Genomic DNA, 9,953 nt, shown 5'->3' with positions numbered 1-9,953 from the left:
ACCACGTGATGATCGGGTGTGATAGATTCTAACGTTCGAATACAACGGGTGTTGACGAGCCTAGCATGTACAGACATGGCCTCGGAACACAAGAGACCGAAAGGTCGAGCATGAGTCGTATAGAAGATACGATCAACATGGAGATGTTCACCGATGATGACTAGTCCGTCTCACGTGATGATCGGACACGGCCTAGTTTGACTCGGATCATGTATCACTTAGATGACTAGAGGGATGTCTATCTGAGTGGGAGTTCAATAATCAGATGAACTTCATTATCATGAACATAGTCAAAAGGTCTTTGCAAATTATGTCATACGCTTTAGTTCTACTGTTTAAGATATGTTCCTAGAAAAATTTAGTTGAAAGTTGGTAGTAGCAATTATGCGGACTGGGTCCGTAAACTGAGGATTGTCCTCATTGCTGCACAGAAGGCTTATGTCCTTAATGCACCGCTCGGTGTGCTGAACCTCAGCGTCGTCTGTAGATGTTGCGGAACATCTGACATACACGTTTTGATAACTACGTGATAGTTCAGTGCGTAATGCTAACGGTTTAGAATTGTGGCACCAAAGACGTTTTTGAAACATCGCAGAACATATGAGATGTTCCGAAGACTGAAATCGGGATTTCAGACTAGTGCCCACGTTAAGAGGTATGAGACCTCTGACAAGTTTCTTAAGCCTGCAAACTAAGGGAGAAAAGCTCAATCGTTGAGCATGTGCTCAGATTGTCTGAGTACTACAATCACTTGAATCGAGTGGGAATTAATCTCCCAGATGAGATAGTGATGGTTCTCCATAGTCACTGCCACCAAGCTAGTAGAGCTTCGTGATGAACTATAACATATCAGGGATAGTTATGATGATCCTTGAGCTATTCACGATGTTTGACACCGCGAAAGTAGAAATCAAGAAGGAGCATCAATTGTTGATGGTTAGTAAAACCACTAGTTTCTAGAAGGGCAAGGGCAAAAGGGATACTTCATGAAACAGCAAATCGTTTGTTGCTCTAGTGAAGAATCCCAAGGTTAAACCCAAACCCGAGACTAAGTGCTTCTGTAATGAGGGGAACGGTCACTGAAGCAGTACTACCCTAGATACTTGGTAGATGAGAAGGCGGGCAAGGTCGAAAGAAGTATATTGGATATACATTATATGAATGTGTACTTTACTAGTACTCCTAGCAGCACTGGGGTATTGGATACCGGTTCGGTTGCTAAGTGTTAGTAACTCGAAATAAAAGCTGCGGAATAAACGGAGACTAGCTAAAGGTGAGATGACGATGTATGTTGGAAGTGTTTCCAAGGTTGATGTGATCAAGCATCGCATGCTCCCTCTACCATCGAGATTTGGTGTTTGCGTTGAGCATGATTGGATTATGTTTATCGCAATACGGTTATTCATTTAAGGAGAATAATGGTTACTCTGTTTATTCGAATAATACCTTCAATGGTCTTGCACCTAAAATGAATCTCGATCGTAGTGATACACATGTTCATGCCAAAAGATATAAAATAGTAATGATAGTTCCACATACTTATGGCACTGCCATTTGAGTCATATTGGTATAGAACGCATGAAGAAGCTCCATGTATATGGATCTTTGGACTCACTCATTTTTGAAAAAAGATTGAGACATGCGAACCATGTCTATATATGCATGAAGAAACTCCATGCAGATGGATCGTCTGGACTCACTTGATTTTGAATCACTTGAGACATGCAAATCATACCACATGGGCAAGATGACTGAAAGTCCTCATTTTCAGTAAGATGGAACAAGAGAGCAACTTATTGGAAGTAATACATTTTGATGTATGCAGTCCAATGAGTGCTGAGGCATGTAGTGGATATCGTTATGTTCTTACTTCACAGATGATTTGAGTAGATGCTGAGTGTATTTACTTGATGAAACACAAGTCTGAATTATTGAAAGGTTCAAGTAATTTCAGAGTGAAGTTGAAGATCGTCGTGACAAGAGGATAAAATGTCTGTGATATGATCATAGAGATGAGTATCTGAGTTACGAGTTTGGCACACAATTGAGACATTGTGGAAAGTGTTTCACAATTAATACCGCCTGGAACACCATAGTGTGATGGTGTGTCCGAACATCATAACTGCACCCTATTGGATATGGTACATACCATGATGTCTCTTATCGAATTACCACTATCGTTTATGGGTTAAGCATTAGAGACAACCGCATTCACTTTAAATAGGGCACCACGCAATTCCGTTGAGACGACACCGTTTAGAGAAACCTAAGTTGTCGTTTCTTAAAAGTTTGGGGCTGCGATGCTTATGTGAAAAAGTTTCAGGCTGATAAGCTTGAACCCAAAACGGATGAATACATCTTCATAGAATACCCAAAAACAGTTGGGTATACCTCCTATTTCAGATCTGGAAGCAAAAGTAATTGCTTCTAGAAACGAGTCCTTTCTCGAGGAAAAGTTTCTCTCGAAAGAATTGAGTGGGAGGATGGTGGAGACTTGATAAGGTTATTGAACCGTCGCTTCAACTAGTGTGTAGCAGGGCACAGGAAGTTGTTCCTATGGCACCTACACCAATTGAAGTGGAAGCTTATGATAGTGATCATGAAACTTCGGATCAAGTCACTACCAAACCTCGTAGGACGACGAGGATGCGTGCTACTTCAGAGTGGTACGTGATCCTGTCTGAGATATCATGTTGTGGGACAATACTGAACCTACAAGCTATGGAGAAGCGATGGTGGGCCCATATTCCGACAAGTGGTTATAAGCCATGAAATTCGAGATAAATGTATCTTTAAGAAGAAGACGAGCGTGGACGGTAAGGTTACCGTCTATGAAGCTCGACTTGTGGCAAAGAGTATTTTCACAAGTTCAAGGAGTTGACTACGATGAGATTTTCTCATCTGTAGCGATGCTTAAGTCCGTCGGAATCATGTTAGCATTAGCTGCATTTATGAAATCTGGCAGATGGATGTCAAAACAAGTTTCCTTACCAGTTTTCGTAAGGAAAGGTTGTATGTGATACAATCAGAAAGGTTTTGTCTATCCTAAGGATGCTAAAAGGTATGCTAGCTCCAGCGATCCTTCCATGGATTAGAGCAAGCATCTCGGAGTCAGAATATACACTTTGATGGAGTGATCAAAGTTTTTGGGTTTATACAAAGATTGTTTGAAACTTGTATTTCCAATAAAGTGAGTGGGAGCACTACAACATTTCTGATAAGTATATGTGAATGGCATATTGTTGATCCAAAATGATGTAGAATTTCTGGAAAGCATAAAGGGTTGTTTGAAAGGAGTTTTTCAAAGGAAGACCTGGATAAAGCTGCTTACATATTGGGTATCAAGATCTATAGAGATAGATCAAGACGCCTGATGATACTTTCAAAGAACGCACACCTTGAAATGATTTTGAAAGAGTTCAAAATAGATCAGCAAAGAAGGAGTTCTTGGCTGTGTTACAAGGTGTGAGTATTGAGTAAGACTCAATACCTGACCACAGCAGAAGAGAGAGAAAGGACGAAGGCCGTCCCCTATGCTTTAGACGTAGGCTCTACAGTATGCTATGTTGTGTACCGCACATGAAGTGTGCCTTGTCATGAGTTGGTCAAGGGGTACAATAGTGATCCGGGAATGGATCACATGACAGCGGTCGAACTTGTCCTTAGTAACTAGTGGACTAAGGAATTTTCTCGATTATGGAGGTGAAAAGGAGTTCGTCGTAAAGGGTTACGTCGATGCGAACTTTGACACTAATCCGGATGACTCTGAGTAGTAAACCGGATTCGTATAGTAGAGCAATTATTTGAAATGGCTCCAAATAGCGCGTGGTAGCATCCACAAGATGACATAGATATTCGTAAAGCGCACACGGATCTGAAAGGTTCAGACCCGTTGACTAATAACCTCTCTCACAAGCATAACATGATCAAACCAGAACTCATTGAGTGTTAATCACATAGTGATGTGAACTAGATTGTTGACTCTAGTGAACTCTTTGGATGTTGGTCACATGGTGATGTGACCTGTCAGTGTTAATCACATGGTGATGTGAACTAGATTATTGACTCTAGTGCAAGTGGGAGACTGTTGGAAATATGCCCTAGAGGCAATAATAAATAGGTTATTATTATATTTCCTTGTTCATGATAATCGTTTATTATCCATGCTAGAATTGTATTGATTGGAAACTCAGATACATGTGTGGATACATAGACAACACCATGTCCCTAGTAAGCCTCTAGTTGACTAGCTCGTTGATCAATAGATGGTTACGGTTTCCTGACCATGGACATTGGATGTCGTTGATAACGGGATCACATCATTAGGAGAATGATGTGATGGACAAGACCCAATCCTAAGCCTAGCACAAGATCGTGTACTTCGTTTGCTCAGAGCTTTTCTAATGTCTAGTATCATTTCCTTAGACCATGAGATTGTGCAACTCCCGGATACCGTAGGAATGCTTTGGGTGTACCAAACGTCACAACGTAACTGGGTGGCTATAAAGGTGCACTACAGGTATCTCGAAAGTGTCTGTTGGGTTGGCACGAATCGAGACTGGGATTTGTCACTCCGTGTAAACGGAGAGGTATCTCTGGGCCCACTCGGTAGGACATCATCATAATGTGCACAATGTGACCAAGGAGTTGATCACGGGATGATGTGAGTTACGGAACGAGTAAAGAGACTTGCCGGTAACGAGATTGAACAAGGTATCGGGATACCGACGATCGAATCTCGGGCAAGTAACATACCGATAGACAAAGGGAATTGTATACGGGATTGATTGAATCCTCGATATCGTGGTTCATCCGATGAGATCATCGAGGAGCATGTGGGAGCCAACATGGGTATCCAGATCCCGCTGTTGGTTATTGACCGGAGAGTCGTCTCGGTCATGTCTGCGTGTCTCCCGAACCCGTAGGGTCTACACACTTAAGGTTCGGTGACGCTAGGGTTATAGAGATATTAGTATGCGGTAACCCGAAAGTTGTTCGGAGTCCCAGATGAGATCCCGGACGTCACGAGGAGTTCCGGAATGGTCCGGAGGTAAAGATTTATATATGGGAAGTCTTATTTTGGTCACCGGAAAAGTTTCGCACTTTATCGGTATTGTACCGGGAGTGCCGAAAGGGGTCCGGGGGTCCACCAAGGGGGTCCACCAGCCCCGGGGGGGCACATGGGCTGTAGGGGGTGCGCCTTGGCCCATATGGGCCAAGGGAACCAGCCCCAAGAGGCCCATGCGCCAAGAGATAAGATAAATGGAGAGTCCTAAAGGGGGAAGGCACCTCCGAGGTGCCTTGGGGAGGAAGGACTCCTCCCTGGCCGCACCCTTCCTTGGAGGAAGGGCCAAGGCTGCGCCCCCCCTCTCCCTTGGCCCTATATATAGTGGGGGGAAGGGAGGGCAGCAATACCTAAGCCCTGGCGCCTCCCTCTCCCTCCCGTGACACCTCTTCCTCCCCGCTTGCGCTTGGCGAAGCCCTGCCGGGATCCCGCTACTTCCACCACCACGCCGTCGTGCTGCTGGATCTCCATCAACCTCTCCTCCCCCCTTGCTGGATCAAGAAGGAGGAGACGTCGCTGCTCCGTACGTGTGTTGAACGCGGAGGTGCCGTCCGTTCGGCGCTAGGATCATCGGTGATTTGGATCACGACGAGTACGACTCCATCAACCCCGTTCTCTTGAACGCTTCCGCTCGCGATCTACAAGGGTATGTAGATGCACTCCTTCCCTCTCGTTGCTAGTAAACTCCATAGATTGATCTTGGTGATGCGTAGAAAATTTTGAATTTCTGCTACGTTCCCCAACAGTGGCCACAGTGCGGCCCACTACCCCCCGAATCCCGAAGCAGGCATGGCCACAGGACGCCGTACGGGTCGGCCATCTCCCGTCCGGCTCGGCACTGTAGCCATGCTGGCCTCAACGTCATCCACGACAGATGCCAGTACGGCCCACGGGCGGCGGGCCCCTTTAGCCAGAGAGAGGCACGAAGGCGGCTCGGCCTTCCCCAGTCGGCCAGGGGCGTAGCCGGCCCCCAGAAGCCGGCTACCCCCTTCCCTCGAAACATGTGCCACATTAAGGAGACAAGACGAGGTAAGGCTACAGTGAGAACCCTCAAGGCGGCACACTGTAGCCATGCTTACCTCGACAAAGCCCTCGTCATCAGGGGCGAGGCTACAGTAAACAGCCGCCGACAAGACCCCCAGGCGGTGAGGCCGGCCTGTCGACCAAGAGGCTGGCAGCCGGCCGGACCCACCAGTCGGCGGGCCCCAATGGCCGGCGGAGAAGCCGGCGAGCGCAGACGCTGACGACTGGGACCCACGCCCAGCCGGATTACAATTGTACCCCCGGGGGGTAGGCCTATATAAACCCCCGGGGCACCCATGCAAAGGGTTGGCTTCTTGGAGTTACACACACACCATATAGAGAGGAAAGTGAGAGCTAGCCTTGCTCTTCTTCCCCCTTGAATCCGACAGCTCTAGGAGCATTTGTAGCTACTCTTTCTGATCTAGTGATCATGCGGAGACCCTGCAGAGCAGGACTAGGGGTGTTATCTCCACGGAGAGCCCCGAACCTGGGTAAGATTCGCCGGCGTGCATGTCTTCGCCTCATCCCGTTTCCAAGCACCGGCGATGTCTTACTGGCTCCCACCATGATAAGCCACCCGTTGGCATATGTCGCACCTACCACCCGACAGCGGAATAGGTCTCTAATATTTGCTCCTTTTCCAGTCCAGAATTCCAGCTGCCGGCATTCTCCCTCTTCATGTAAACCTTGTAAAATAAGAGAGAATAGGCATAAGTATTGTGACATAATGTGTAATAACAGCCCCTAATGCAATAAATATCGATATAAAAGCATGATGCAAAATGGACGTAGCATGCCCTCCCCACGTATATAAAGGAGGGAGAGGGAGGGAGGCAGCCTAGGGCGCGCCCAAGTAGGAGGAATCCTACTTGGGCCCCTAGTCCAATTCGGCCCCCCTCTACCATATTTGGACAAGGGGGAAAGGAAGGAGGGGGGAGGAGAAGGAAGTAGGAGTCCCACTACATACTTTCTTTTTCCTCCTCTCCTTTCCCTTTCTCCCCATGTGGCTGGCCCTACAGGGGGTGCACCAGCCCCTTGTGGGCTGGTGTGTTCCCTTACTTGGCCCATTAAGCCCATATCTTTGCCGGGGGTTGCCCGGAACCCCTTCCGGTGACCCGGTATCACCCGGAACACTTCCGGTGTCCAAATACCATCGTCCTATATATGAATCTTTACCTCTCAACCATTTCGAGACTCCTCGTCATGTCCGTGATCTAATCAGGGACTCCGAACAAACTTCGGTCATCAAATCACATAACTCATAATACAACTCGTCATCGAACGTTAAGCGTGCGGACCCTACGGGTTCGAGAACTATGTAGACATGACCAAGACACATCTCCGGTCAATAATCAATAGCGGACCCTGGATGCTCATATTGGCTCCTACATATTCTACGAAGATCTTTATCGGTCAAACCGCATAACAACATACGTTGTTCCCTTTGTCATCGGTATGTTACTTGCCCGAGATTCGATCGTTGGTATCATCATACCTAGTTCAATCTCATTACCGTTAAGTCTCTTTACTCGTTCCATAATGCATCATCACATGACTAACTCATTAGTCACATTGCTTGCAAGGCTTATAGTGATGTGCATTACCGAGAGGGCCCAGAGATACCTCTCCGATACACAGAGTGACAAATCCTAATCTCGATCTATGCCAACCCAACAAACAACTTCGGAGACATCTGTAGAGCATCTTTATAATCACCCAGTTACGTTGTGACGTTTGATAGCACATAAGGTGTTCCTCCGGTATTCGGGAGTTGCATAATCTCATAGTCAGAGGAACATGTATAAGTCATGATGAAAGCAATAGCAATAAAACTAGACGATCATTATGCTAAGCTAACGGATGGCTCTTGTCCATCACATCATTCTCTAATGATGTGATCCCGTTCATCAAATGACAACACATCACTACTAGATAAAACCTTACTAGTGGCGTTGGTTTTTTACATACCAGTAGCGCGGGCACCCGCGCTACTGCTAGGGCGCTACAGCTATTATTTAACAGTAGCGCGTTTCTAAACAAGCGATGCAGCTAAAATACTTAGTAGTAGCGCGTCTTTCTCCACCAACGCTACTACTATCATCACGTAGTAGTAGCGCCCTATTTTCTCCCCAGCTACTACTAGGTAAATAGAAATAAAAAATAAAAAAGCAGTCAGATGCAATATTCATGGAAATCAAGACAAGTCCAGTGCAAATAAACTAAGTTCACAGAACCATCGCACAAACATTAACGACAATACCACATTTAATATAACCACACAATCTCACAAACTCATATATAGTAGTCAACAATGCATGGATAGATCATAGTTGATAAGTCTACTAGGTAGTCATACTAGCATATATATGGTTCAACAGCCACACGCATGCATATGTAGTTCTAGATGATATCGATGACGACCATCATCCTCAAGCCTGGGCGGTGGGTGTTCCTGATAGTAATTAGGATTGCATGTCCAACATGAAGATTCTTGCCGACGAGGAAGCTCTTCCACCCAACCGAGTTGAAGTGTGTGCGACCGTCCGTGTCCACGCCGTACGAACAAGTGGTGACGGAGCCCCTCAAGGTAAGGCGTATTCCAGCAGAGCCTTCTTCGTCAGGCTTGATACCACAACTCTCAAATAGGCTCTTTGGCAATTTCTGAATAAGAAAAACATATCAATTAATAAGTAGCCTCACACATTCTACACTATCAAAAGACAGTACTACATTTCTGCTAAGCATGAATTCTACTAATAAGTATATATGGATTCTACACTATTAACAGTTCTTTGGATTCTACACGAAGCATATATATCGTCGGATTCACTAAGCATATAGATCATCGGATTCACTAAGCATATAAGATTCACTAAGCATATATATCATCGGACTCTACACTAAGCATAACAATAAAGCATATATATCATCGGATTCACTAAGCATATAGATCATCGGATTTACTAAGCATATAAGATTCACCAAGCATATATATCATCAGACTCTACACTAAGTATAACAATAAAGCATATAAGATTCACTAAGCATATATATCATCGGACTCTACACTAAGTATAACAATAAAGCGTATCATCAGATTACTACAGTAAATGCAACATACCATGATATGCCGATCAACCATGGTACTTGTCAGGCGGGTCATGAATGGCACCCCGGCGAAGTCAGCACGTGGCGGAATGATGTCCCATAGGTTGCACACCTCCTCCTCACTCAACCTCATTCTTTGAGCTATGATGGCTTCACCAAGTGGGTCGTCATCATCCTCATCATCCTCATCATCTTCATCATCTTCTTCTTTGTTGACATAAATCACGGCCAGCTTGGGTCTTTCAGCTTTGAAGGAGAAGCTGATCAACTCACCACCGGTGATACGCATGTGGGCGATGAAACGGACCCATCCATCTCCTCCCACCTGCGTCATATTTTGTCCTTTCTCGACCTCCATAGTGTAGGGGCCCCCAGGAGCCTCAAAGGTCACAGAGTCTCCGGTCAGTTGTTGAATTCTGACCTCACATTGCATGGGACGATCTGTGTACAAAAAGAAAAATGATATATACACGATGCATTAATGCCAATAACACTAAAAACAAAATAGTGGTTACTAGTTTCATATAATTTATTACCTCCGCATGAAGAAAACTAGACTCGAAGTAGATACCGAACAGCGTGCCAGTTGCAAGGCTGCTGGCGCACCTTGACTTTCACCATCGACATGGTGTTGGTGGTGGTGGTGGCACCATTTCCCTAAAGCAATATGATTAAAGGATTAACGATCCAAAAAGTAAACATAAAGTTTTCAATACACATCAGGTTTTGAATAATATACACATCAGGTTCACATCAT

The sequence above is a fragment of the Triticum aestivum genome, chromosome 1D, assembly GCF_018294505.1.
Source record: "Triticum aestivum cultivar Chinese Spring chromosome 1D, IWGSC CS RefSeq v2.1, whole genome shotgun sequence".
Taxonomy (NCBI): domain Eukaryota; kingdom Viridiplantae; phylum Streptophyta; class Magnoliopsida; order Poales; family Poaceae; genus Triticum; species Triticum aestivum.
This window is presented reverse-complemented; position numbering follows the sequence as displayed.